The sequence below is a fragment of the Xyrauchen texanus genome, chromosome 31, assembly GCF_025860055.1.
Source record: "Xyrauchen texanus isolate HMW12.3.18 chromosome 31, RBS_HiC_50CHRs, whole genome shotgun sequence".
Taxonomy (NCBI): Eukaryota; Metazoa; Chordata; class Actinopteri; order Cypriniformes; family Catostomidae; genus Xyrauchen; species Xyrauchen texanus.
This window is the reverse complement of record NC_068306.1, coordinates 28,001,871-28,015,909: the sequence shown is the minus strand read 5'-3', so window position 1 is coordinate 28,015,909 and position 14,039 is coordinate 28,001,871.

The window sequence follows — 14,039 nt, the reverse complement described above, 5'->3', positions numbered from 1 at the left end:
GTGTGAGTGTGTGCCAGCACTGTATCCTCTGTGTACTGTATGGCTGTGTGTGTGTCAGGATGTCTCTCTTGTGTAAATCATGTGTTCCATGATCTTTTTTCTGTATTGCACCAGTATGTCTTCACATTATTTATTAAGTTGCATCAGTTTGTGTCTGGAATCCTCTGCACACTTACTTTTTTCATGGACTGTTTCATGTGAATAGATGCAAATTAATTTAACAAAGTTTAAAGGAACCAACTTATTTTTTAAAAAGCTGTATTTGAATTAGACCATCTGATATATGCTTAGTTTTTTTAGCTCAAATTTCATGCAAAACATGCTCAGCTGCTCTATCTTGAATTTTATAATATCTAGCATTGTGCATCTTCACGTGTCACTGCTGGAGCCAGTGGTTTTGCCCATTTGGAGCCTTTACAGACACAGAGTTTTGACAAAACAATGTTCTGTCTTGCATTTCGGTATGAATAGCCTCTAAAATTTAATAAATGTTCCCTTTTAAGAGCAAATGCACAAAATAATTATAATTTGTATATCCAAAATGGACTAATAACGTTTTTAAAAGATATTTAAAAAAAAAAAAAATAGCTTACAATAGCTTTAAACGCATCTCTAACTATCTGTCACATGCCAAATGTTAAACAGGATAACATTTATAATAACTTTCATTAATGAGTCATTTGCTAGCATTATACATGTATAATGCTTAAAAGGTCAGTAGTTAGGTGTTTCTTCAACTTCTGGGAACTCCTAGGGTATGATTTTTATCAAAACTAACAGATTTGTTGGCTGCCACTAGATGCCAGTGTAATGTAATGTGTATGGTGGAAGGATGTCTTCCGGTAGAAGGTGAAGAAGTGTTATATGTTTAACACTGTTGCGTATGAGAGCAAATTAATATATTGAAGTGATTGCGTTGTTTTTAATTGCTTGGGGACGGAAGGCCAAGGGATATTCTACACCAGCTATAGAGGCCTGCACTGGTATGTTACGACCAAAGTCAACGTGGTGGTGGAGCACCATAAGTTAAGAAAACAAGTACAGCATGCAGACAGTTCCATTTTCCAGTACATAACTTTTCTCAGAGGACTGTCTGCTACATGTGAGTTTGAGAAGTGTGACGACATGATACGTGACCAATTCATAGGAAATGTTGATAATCCTCACATTCGAGAAAGACTTATTTAAAGAAAAGCTGACACTGTACAAAGGTATCACAATAGCTGCTCAAATGGAGTCGGCTGGAGAGCAAGCCATGTCAATGTCAAACACCGGCTTATTTGTGCAAGCAAAGAGGTGCTTTTACAACTGCCTGCTGTGCGCTTTGTGTCATACTTGCGCTCTCCGATTAAAGTGCTCGGTTGCATGCATCTGTCATTCAGAGAGACAAAATCATTTGCTGAGTGAACCTTTAGATTGTTGAAATGGGCACCCCATTGCTGGGCATAGATTTAATATATGCTCTTAAACTGCATTTTGAAGGAAATGTAGTGTTACCTGCACCGAATGCCTGCGTGCATCTGCTTCTTCTCCGGTTCTGTAGCTCACCGCAGCAGTAGGGGAACCTCCTCTAGAGTAAGCACTTAAACCCCTTGAAGTAAACATATGAACAAGGTTCAACAGCAGAACTTGAGCATGCTCATCTCAAATGTTACTCTGCCAGTTTAAGTCTGGTAATTCTTCAACCAGTTTGGTGGTTTGTGGTTTCTAGCAGAACACATTTGATTGTCCTGTACTTCCCCCAGTTCAGCTGATACTACAATTGTCCCCTTATTTGAAGATTCTAACTTTTGCAGTGTCATAGGCACTCGAGTGAGTTGAGACAAAAGCCAGAGCTTTACATCAACTAAAGCGTACGTGTAAGGGCTTACTTGTTCACGGATTACAGTGGGATTGGAGAATTTTTTATGTCCCTTAGGAATGTGCGTCTGCTTGCACACTCTCACCTTGTCCCCAATCTTGAAGGTGGGCAACCGCACGCTCCCTTTTTACGTCGTAACAGTCCTTTATTTTCGACTGACGATTAGAAACTAGATGATTAGATTCAAAATTAGAAGCTGTCGCTTGTCAGCATCACGCGTTCATGATGAGTTTTGTTCTAATTTTTCGCCATGCATCAGTTTATACAGCAAAACCCCCGTCAAGTGGCATCGCACGATATGTTTGAAAAAACTCTGTTTCCTTCCATGGTGTAGATTGCACACACCTTTTGAGCACCTTATTGATTCGTTCCAGAGCCCCATTTGAAGCAGGGTAATACACAGAGACTTTGATGTGAGTGATGTCCCGTTCTTTCAAGAATGCAGCGAGCTGATTACGCTACTTTGACATCCATTCATGATATCCATTGTGATCGGGTACATGAATACTACTTCAGGCCACTTTGAATAGTAGTCAGTAAGGGTGATTGCATACCTACAGTCCCATTTTGCTGCTTTGAATGGACACACTATACATAGGGCTACCTTAGTCCAAGGGGCAGGTTGCACTGCAACTTTTCCAGCAATTCTTCCATGTGCGGGAGAGGATAACTGTCAACAACTATGGCCTTATTAGGCTCTCTAATGTCCATATACATCCGTATACCACCAGTTTTCTTTTGCATCACTATTTATGGCGAGACCCAGGGAGACATATCAAGTCAAGTCAAGTCAAGTGGTTTTTATTGTCGTTTCAACCATATACAGTTAGTACAGTACACAGCAAAACGAGACAACGTTCCTCCAGGACCATGGTGCTACATAAAAACAACAAAGGACCAACATAGGACCACATGAGACTACACAACGAAATAAAATACCTATATAAACTACCTATATATACCTATATAAAGTGCACGTGCAAACATGTGCAAAAAGTACAGGACAGTACAACAAATTACTGACAATGAACAGGACAATAGACAGTGCAGCGCCGACCAGTACTCAGTAGTGCAAAAAGATGACAGTTTCTAAAAATGTAAACATAACATACTATGAGATAATGTTCTATGCACATAGCAGTTATTGAGGTAGCAGACAGTTATAAAGTGACAGTTATTAAAGTGCAACTCAGGACACGTGTGTGTCAAACCAGTCTCTGAGTATTGAGGAGTCTGATGGCTTGGGGAAGAAGCTGTTACACAGTCTGGCCGTGAGGGCCCGAATGCTTCAGTACCTCTTGCCAGACGGGAGGAGGGTAAAGAGTTTGTGTGAGGGGTGTGTGGGGTCGTCCACAATGCTGGTTGCTTTGTGGATACAGTGTTTTTTGTAAATGTCTTTGATGGAGGGAAGAGAGACCCCAATGATCTTCTCAGCTGTCCTCACTATCCTCTGCAGGGCTTTGCGGTCCGAAACGGTGCAAGTCCCAAACCAGGCAGTGATGCAGCTGCTCAGGATGCTCTCAATAGTCCCTCTATAGAATGTAGTGAGGATGGGGGTTGGGAGATGTGCTTTCCTCAGCCTTCGAAGAAAGTAGAGACGCTGCTGGGCTTTCTTGGTGATAGAGCTGGTGTTGAGGGACCAGGTGAGGTTCTCCGCCAGGTGAACACCAAGAAATTTGGTGCTCTTGACGATCTCCACAGAGGAGCCGTCGATGTTCAGCGGAGTGTGTTCACCTTGTGCTCTCCTAAAGTCAACAACCATCTCTTTTGTTTTGTCGACATTCAGGGACAGGTTGTTGGCTCTACACCAGTTCGTCAGCCGCTGCACCTCCTCTCTGTATGCTGACTCGTCGTTCTTGCTGATGAGACCCACCACGGTCGTGTCATCGGCGAACTTGATGATGTGATTCGAGCTGTGCATTGCTGCACAGTCGTGAGTCAGCAGAGTGAACAGCAGTGGACTGAGCACACAGCCCTGGGGGCCCCAGTGCTCAGTGTGGTGGTGGTGGAGATGCTGTTCCCGATCCGGACTGACTGAGGTCTCCCAGTCAGGAAGTCCAGGATCCAGTTGCAGAGGGAGGTGTCCAGGCCCAGCAGGTTCAGCTTTCCAATCAGGTGCTGGGGAATGATTGTGTTGAATGCTGAGCTGAAATCTATGAACAGCATTCGAACGTATGAGTCCTTATTGTCTAGGTGGGTGAGGGCCAGATGGAGGGTTGTGATGATGGCATCGTCCATTGAACGGTTTGAACGATCACGCAAACTGCAGTGGGTCTAGTGAGGGGGCAGCTGGGTCTTAATCTGCCTCATGACGAGCCTCTCGAAGCACTTCATGATGATGGGTGTAAGTGCGACGGGACGGTAGTCGTTGAGGCAGGACACTGAAGACTTCTTTGGCATGGGGATGATGGTGGTGGCCTTGAAGCACGTTGGAACAACGGCGCTGCTCAGAGAGATGTTGAAGATGTCGGTAAGAACATCTGCTAGCTGGTCTGCACATCCTCTGAGCACTCTGCCAGGAATGTTGTCTGGTCCAGCAGCCTTCCGTGGGTTGACTCTACGTAGAGTTTTCCTCCCATCTGCCGTGGTAAGACAGAGCACCTGGTCGTTGGGAGGAGGGGTGGACTTCCTCGCCATCACGTCGTTCTGCACTTCAAACCGAGCGTAGAAGTCGTTCAGCGCATCTGGAAGGGAGGCATCTTTGTCACAGGCAACTGATGTTGTCCTGTAGTTGGTGATGGCCTGGATGCCCTGCCACATGCGCCGCGTGTCACCGCTGTCCTGGAAGTGACTGTGGATTCTCTGGGCGTGTGCGCGCTTTGCCTCTCTGATTGCCCGTGACAGTTTGGCCCTAGCTGTTCTTAGGGCTGCCTTATCGCCTGCTCTGAAGGCGGAGTCTCGGGACCTCAGCAGCGTGCGCACCTCCGCAGTCATCAACGTGTTCAATAAAGCCAACAAACAGCAACCGGTTCAGTTCCACTAACTTCTCATCGAGAAGGGTAAACGTCGCAATTTTTGACGTACAGTTGTCGCTATCTCGGTCACCTCTACCATGTGCTTATTTCAGATGTATATTCTAACTTATATTTTATACATAATAGTGTTATGGTAAGCCATTCAACAATGGAGTACTTTCATCACCAGATGTAGTTTTATATTAATGCTCTGTGTAAATGAACGGTCTTCCTGTACTTTCAGTTACTTTATAGAGGGTCCTGTATAGCTTATTGCTTTGTCACATTAGTGCTTTATAGAGGGTCCTGAAATACAAATGACATGTTTAAAATTTTGATGATCTAAAAAAAGTGTGAAATAAACATGACCCATTTCAATATTTATTGTGCGTAAATGAAAAAAATGACAGCTGTCCCACAGTTGTGCCGTAATTTCCACCACACAAAACAATTTTGCCCCCAATAAAGTTTTTTCAAAAGTTAGTGTCAAATTGACAAAAGTGTCGAAGAAGACAGAAGAGTATGCTTTAGGTCAAATATGAGACAAGTAATGTTTGAAGACAACAAAGAAAAGTCAATATGAAGATCACCTGTAAGCATGATCATTTTTATTGGCCATCATTTCCACGTGTCCTATCACAGGACAGTGATTAATCTGCCCCTCCATCTGTAAAATGAGCTAATCATATCTGGAATAGCTTGTATGGCTACCATTTTGATTCATTCACAGCTTTGGTCAAATACCATTGCAATTTCTTCTAAATGCCTAAAAGATATTTGTGTACAAACAGTGGTAGTGGCATCAAATACAATTTTCTTTTTAATTTAGGCTATTGTATATACAAATGTAATTTGTCAAGTGTAATATTAGGGTGCAGCCTATTTAATATCAGAAATGACATTGCTTTTGAAGGCTGATACAGTTTAAATGCAACGTATTGCACATATGAAAAGTGAAGTGCAGGAACTGATAATGACAATCAAAAATAAAATCTGATCTAATCTTTTGCTATTCACAAATTAAATAGATCCTTTCCAAAATGTCATCCAATTCAAAAGACCACACCCAACAACATATCGAGTGTACAATAGTCTCTAAACTCTACTGTTAATTGTCCTTCGAACTAGTGTTGTACAAGACTTTTAGAACAGACATCAATCCAGACTATGACATTTACCCCTTCATTTCCCCTTCACATTTTACTCGTTTGCTAGCGCGCACTCTTTCTGGATGATCCCACGGCCCTGCTGTGCTGTACAGTGTGGTAGGAAAGCAGGGTCAGTAATGCAAAGGCATTGATTATGGCTGATAATTCAGAGCTTTGATGTGGATAATGCAGCCCATCTCTTCCTGCACTGGTCATGCACTCCCAGCCCCAGGGGCCACAGAGGATATTGGGTTTACAGACACTGCTCACTCACTCCTGCTCTCTCTCTCTCTCTCTCTCTCTCTCTCTCTCTCGCTCCCTCTCTCTCTCTCTCTGCATCATTCAATCTCTCTTTCTTATGCACAGTTTTTCTTTTTGCAGCATAGAGTATTTTATTATAACCCCAAAAGTATTTGGACACTTAAGCCCCTCTTAAAAATGTATGAATACCTTTGCATAACAAAATAGAGTAGCATTTATTTGTAAATATTTTTTAAAACAAATCTTTTTACAAAAATAATTTTGAAAGGCTTCAAATTATAAAACAACATTATTTAAAATGAAGGCAAAGAAGTATTTGGAAAATTTCTGGTTGTCAAATGTTTGTGGACCTATGCCTGTGGTTACTGTAATGATTAAAGTCTTGAGAGTCAAGATGTGGATCTAATTTCGGCTTTTAATGGAAATTTAAATAAAACACAAGAAACCAAAAACCATAAAACACTACAGCCTTAAAAGGACAAGAACAGAAAAAGAGACACATTACAGATGGACTGGGAAGGTTAACAAGACTAATTAACAAGACATATCTAGGACTAATTACAAGAGAAACAGGAAATGAGACAGGAAAGGCAAGAAATTACTAGAAATTGTTCGAATGAAAAGTTCCACTTCAACTAGCACCCCTTACTGGCCGCTTGCGAAGTCCTATGTGTTACAGAGACACCCCTCCCTGTAATGGTGGCTCCTGACTCCCAAACATGAAAAACTAATTCAAAGAGGGCGAGGGCTGGCAAAGAACATGCTCTAGGACCAATAGTGGAGCAGAAGACTACAGGGAATCTGGAGGTGCTGCCATGCAATCAGGAGAAAACGGGGGCACCAACAGGTGACTAGGGGCCACGGGCCACCGATGGATGACCAGGGTGGATCTGACGGACTACCAGGAGACCACTGGGGATCTAGCAGAGGGGTTGGAGACCTTGGGCAATCTGGACACCCAGGTTGTGGCCATGGATTAGGAGACCAAGGTGGTGTCGACAGACCATGGCACTCTTGCAAGGTCGAGGCTGCTGGAGGCCTCCGTCGAACATCACAACAAGAACAAATGCCTTTCTTCTCCTTCTCAACTCACTGCCTCTGACAGTTGCTGGGTGAAGAGCCAAAAATATGCAATGTGATGTATAAGAATAAAATAAGAAACCAGAACATAGAACACAGCAAACACTACAGCCTTACAAGAACAAGAACCACCAAAGACACAGAGAACATGAGGGCATTATATATTAAAGGGCTAACAAGGTTAACAAGACTCAACAAGACACACCTGGGACTAATTACCAGGGAAACAGGACAAGACAAGAACAGTTTTTCAAATAGCGATGCCCCGATGCCATTTTTTTGAGAATGAGTATAAGTACGAGTACCGATACTTCATTTTTGGTACTCACCGATACTTGTTTTTGTTGTTTTCTAAACTTCATATCAACTGTTTATTACAATTTTATCATCAAAATGGTGTTTAAATAAATGAATTAATTAAAACTTTAATCAAATGAAAATATAACAATTAATTTTCAACATTTATCATATGAAGTCCATATTTAGAGAACCTCGCAGCACAATCCAAAATAAAACACTGGAGTTATATTTTGTCAAATAAAGTGCTGCGTAACAGAGCAGCACAGATGTTAGGTACTGCTTGAGTATATTACAATTACTACTGATTTATTATTATTATTATTAGTAGTAACAGTATTACAGGAAATATTACATAACTTTACTGTAGTGATGTATTTCTGTCATACTTTTTTCCTATAAATTTACCTTTAATTGTGATGGAGCTTTTATTTTGAGTTGTTTTTGTGTTTTGACCAAGGAGCTCTGATGTTATGATGGCAGATTCCCACTCTGGAATAGTCAGTCGCTTTACCCAAGTGATTATTAAACCGCAAAAGGCTGCTATTTAAATAAATAATTATGTACTCTGTATGTGCCTTGCACTACAACGTCAATTTGAACTCTGTTTACAGTCATCTGCTACAAACAGAGATGCTCATGAAAGTGTTTTCCCTGTATGAGCCTTGGAGGAGCCTTAAAAGGTTTGAGCAGCCAGAGTCAGCACAACACTGTCTCCACACATTCATAAGCACTCACATTTGAATTACATGCAAATTGTATATTTATTTAATTCAATCACAGCTTTTGCTGTTAAATAATCTCACTAGGACATAACGTGATTTTAATTTGTAGGCTGAATGTTTCCGTAATGACAATTGTACATCAGTTAGTATTGTTTTTGTCGTGGAAAATCGCGACGAATCTCTCTAAGTTGTAAGAAAACTCTCAGAGTCTTGAGTTTCAGGTGCCAAAGTTGTAGTTTATTGAACACCAACAAACTTGAGTCCGGTCAGCTGTCCGTTCTGACTCTCTTAGTCCAAAACCTCCTCTTCTATACAGTTTGTTATCTGGCATTACCTCATTTCTGCGCCCCTTCTTTATTTTTGTAACCAATGGATACTATTTGCCACCATTATCTCATAGAGCCTTTTGATATCTATTTATTGGTAGAAACTTGGCTTTAGTCTATCTTTTTAATTAATTTGACCACTAGTTGTTTTACTCCTTATCTTCAACTGTGTTTCAAGGTCCTTAGCCTCATTATTTTGTTACAGCTGGGTGCTCTTTGTGGCCTCTGCAGCATCAACACTTTTAGTAACCTCATATGCTCTCTCCTGGGTCACACAGAGTACATCAACTTTAGAAACACCTGTGTAAGAGACAAACAGCCATGTCCTCATCACATACCTTTTACCTTTGCCCTACATTTTAGTGTACCCTCATAATGAGGCGGCCTCGTTTGTCATACACAGTATCATCCAATTAATGAAAGAAAATACAAGCTGCAAAGATATTTATCATACATCCAGCTCATTAGAACAAGACACCATGTCAGAAATATATCATATAAGAGATATCTAACTTATTAAAAGTATTTTTGTAAAAAATGCATCCTGTATTTTAATGAGACACACCATATATTTTAGAGATACATGTCAGTATAAAGGAAATGCATCAAGGATATATGTCAGAATACTACTAATTAACAGAAACACATTTTGTTTTTAAAGAAATACAGCTGTTTTTCAAGGATATACACCATATATCTTGGTATCGGACCATTTTTACGAGTACCATTATATGAGCACGGTCTGTATCGGGACATCTGGAATTTCAAAATAAAAGTCTAACTTCAACTAGTGGCCCTTACTGGCCGCTAGGTAAGTTCTGTGTGTATTAATGCTACTCTGCTACACCTGTGTGAACTTGAGGAGAGTTGACTTCATACAGCCACTAAAAGCACCTCGCCACCAGTTGGTTAAAAGTGGCTTAGAAAATGTCTTTGAAAAGTGAAATCAGTTCTGAAAAAGATCCTTTGTATTCAGATGACACTTGGTTTGATATCTTGTTATCTCTTGTAATAACATTTATACACAAGTGCAACTTATGTATCCAAGTACATTTTGGTGTCACTATACAGCATTAAAATATTGTATTAATCATTAAACTGATTATACAAGAGGGAGGTGTGTTTTCTCTTTTTCTTCCTTGTTTGCAAACTCATGTTTAGTTGTTCAATCACTTTTCCTCCTCTTTATCCTTGGTTGCTGTATGATTGTGTGTGTGTGTGTGTGTGTGTGTGTGTGTGTGTGTGTGTGTGTGTGTGTGTGTGTGTGTGTGCGTGCGCGCGCATTCCTGCACTGTATCCTCCTCCGTGCACTGTATGTTTGTGTGTGTGTCAGGATGTCTCTCTCTCTTGTGTAAATAATGTGTTCCATGATCTTTTTTCCTGTGTTGCACAAGTATGTCTCTGCTGTATTTATTTAGTTGTGTCTGTTTGTGCCTGGAATCTTTGGCACACTTGCTTTTCATACAAGACTGTTTTTCCCATTTCCAGCTAATCGCAAATTTATTTTACCAAAGGTTGTAGTAACCAACTTATTGTTTTAAAAGCTGTATTTGAATTAGACCATTAGATATATGCTCAGCTAGATTTTTTGGTTGTTCAAAAAGGGTAAAGTTTATGCAAAACATGCTCATCTTGTCTTTTATAATATCCAGCATTGGGCATCTTCATGTATGACTCGCCGCTTGGAGCTTTAACAAACACAAAGTTCTGACAAAAAAAAAAGCAGATTCATAAAACATAAATGTTATAATTCAGATAATATATTCTGGCATCAGACATGTTTTAGACAATACAAAAAGTGGCTTTAAAAGTGAAAATATGATTTAATTTATTTCCATATTTTTGAACAACGGTGTTATTAGCCTACTTCCCTCTGCTCCATTTGTAATTGTTGGCCTGTGTATTTTTGCATCAGATGGATGGTTTTGGTGCGTCTTACTTTGGTTGAGTCGCATCTTACTGGTTTTCAGTGCCATAAGTGCTGTTTTTTATAAGACAATGTGTCAAGTTAAATGTAGTTTGACACTTTTGAAAAGTACGTCTTGAGAACCCCCCACATTCTGTTGTGCTGGGTCCAGCTGTCTTTGAGTGCAAAAGTGCACCTGTTGAAGGCCTAGCTGCCTGCTTGTTGGTTTGATGAGGCTTGTTGCCAGTACAGCTGGAATGATAACTGCCCCCTACTGCATCAAGGTGATACATCAAGCTTGAACTGGTCCGATTTTAGAAACATGGAATTTACACAGTTTGGGGGCATTATGAACTGCGTTCCATGTAATTAAACGCACTACATTATCCAGTACATTGATTGGCCTAATATTAACTAAGGATCTGTTAAGCTTTGTATAATGACATTGTTTATTAATAAAATGATATTATTAATAATAGTATTTCCCAATTAAATATACATCTTCAATTTGCTCAACACCAATGGCACTAGACTGATAGAAAAGTGAAGACTTTCAGTAAGTTGTTGTTAGGCCTTTGTCTACTCTGTACTCAGCAGTGTGAGAGAGACAGAGACAGTGATCGGACAGAAGTGCTTCCGCTACAGGTTCATATTTCCTCACTCATAGCTGCACTTCAATAATTAATATTCATAATTGCATATCATGTCAGCAGAACACCCTCAGCTTCCTCTGCGGTATGACTGATCCCATCACCAACATAATTTTTCATTGTCACATCAGCATAAATTAATAGCTTAATTCTGCATCACATACAGCCAGAGTTGGCGCCTGTTAGTTAGCAAACAGTCCCATCTTGTCATTGGGTGGTCGCTTAGTGCAGTTAAGTTAATCAACACAGATGTGTGCACACCATGTCTTTTAACGGATTGCGACTTGTTTGAACAAGTCAAAGCTTTAATGGCTTCAGAGGGAAGGTGAAGATTTTTATATGGTATATTTTATATCCTCATAGTACAGTGAAGAGAGAGAAAGGAAATGATGGGGACCAGGTTCAGGAAAGGACCTCAAGTCGGGACTCGAACTTGAACATGCTTCTGCACCATGTGTCAGAGCACTTGCCTACAAGGCTACAACTCTTAAAGGTGAAAATTTTTAAAGGGTCACAACTGAAAGTCTCTTTCTCACACAAAGCTATCATATGACTTTAGAGGACTTGGAATTTAGCATGTGAGTTGTATGGATTACTTCACAGCCTCTATGCATTCAGTGTATGGAACTTGGATATTGGCCTAAACATTAATGTTTAAGTTCCATGGAACAAAGAAATTAATATTGGTTTGGAACAATATGAAGGTGAGTAAATAATAACAGGATGATTATTTTTGGTGAACTATCCCTTTAAAGTCTCAGTAGAAGAATTCTTAGTGGTGGCATGTCAGTGTTTCTACTTCATTTGACCTGTCGACCCCTCTGCTGCTATAACTTGGGTCCCTGACAAGGGTCACTGGAGACCCCCTTAATATTTGACCTCACTGGAGACCCCCTCCAGGGGAAAGGTGACAGACATTCTCTTTCACTTGTTATCTACCCACTTGCGCCTCTCCTTCTCCGCCTCTCTGCAGTCTATATACCTGTTATAAAGTCATATTAGGAGTGAATCATTCACTCAGTATTTTAATTTATGTTTTGTATATTTAAAGGGATACTCAGTAATGTATTTCTAATTTAAAAAAATAACTTTTAATCTCTATAGAAATGAATAATAATAAAAATAAAGAAATAAAAAAGATTATACACACACACACACACACACACAGTATATATATATATATATATATATATATATATATATATATATATATATATATATATATATATATATATATCCTTTTCAAATATGGATTTCAGTGAGTCACTTACAATGGAAGTGAACGGGGCCAATTTGTGGAGGGTTTAAATACAGGTATGTGAAGCTAATAATTTTATAAAAGCACTTTAATTCATATTTTAAAACTTGTGTATTATTTGCGCTGTAAAGTTGGTAAAATCATCGTTTTAATTGTAATTAAACATTCTAATGAAGGGCTTATGCAATTACGTCTTCATGGCAACAAAGTTGTAAAATTGGCTATAATTTTACACTGAAAAGATTAGCATGGGGTCAAATTTATGGTTAGTAAAGGTTTGATGATACAACATTTTTTTGTATTATTTATGACATGTGGCTATACTTTTGAAACAGTATTTTAACGTTTAGGGATTGGCCCCCATTCACTTCCTTTTTAAGTACCTCAATGTAACCCAGATTGTTTTCATTTTTGTGGTAATAAATATTTTGCCACAAATGCTGTCGATTGAGTTTAAGTTGTACCGAATCTGGAATATTCTATAAGGCAAGAATCCAGTCATATCAGTGGCCTAGAAAAGGCTGGGGGTGGGTGCACCCTCATGGTAGTGGTCATCACATGACCATGCATTTTTATTTATTTTTATATATATATATATATATATATATATATATATATATATATATATATATATATATGTGTGTGTGTGTGTGTGTGTGTGTGTGTGTGTTTGTATGTTTTTATTATTCAACAAACATCAGAATTATACAAAATGCATAAATATAAACATTAACAATTATACAGTAAGGTATGCATAAATCTATAAAAAGAAAATAACCAAAAAGTATTTTTGAAGTTGTTTGTTTTTCTAGTAAATTGTCATACATGAAATTTGGCAAGCATTTTTAGATGAATACTGCTTACTGTAGTCATATAAATTCATTATGCACCCATAAATATGCCTGCAAATACAATTTCTACAATGGCATTGAAAAAATGCATCCACACCTACAGGTGTCAGTATAAAGTCAAAGACCATTATCGCACAGTATTGGTAATTGAAACGTGCAGTAAACAAAAATGACTGAATACACTTTAAAAGAAGTTATTGATTTCTCAAAGTGCTTTCTCTAGTTTGCATCCATTATATCTTGTCTTTTTATTTTATCTAACCATTTCTTTCTCTGTTTTCCCTGCTTTATCTGTTTCTAAGATAACAAACAGACACAAGTGAACAGGCAGGTCTGCACTGTTTTAAAGATGCTCTTAAAAGGACATGCTGGAAACTCTGTCTCTCTCCCTCTGTCTTCTTCTCTCACTATATCAGAGCTCAATCATACTTAATGCTGTCTTTCGCCTCACTCCATCCATCTCTGTCATCTTCTCTCTCTCTCTCTCTCTCTCTCTCTCTCTCTCTCTTTCTCCTTCACGGAGCCTTTGCTGATGCACTCCTGGCCATTAATAAAAATTTTATACATAGTCAGGAAGTGCATTTGCAGTGGGAGCGGCTGGAGGCTCTCAGGACAGCAGGAAATGTGCCTCTGGCTGGCAGCCAGCTCGACTATTCAGAGGGGCCGTCAACTCAGCCAATCAGAGAGCTTGCTTCACTTAATGGAATATGGATATTTCACCC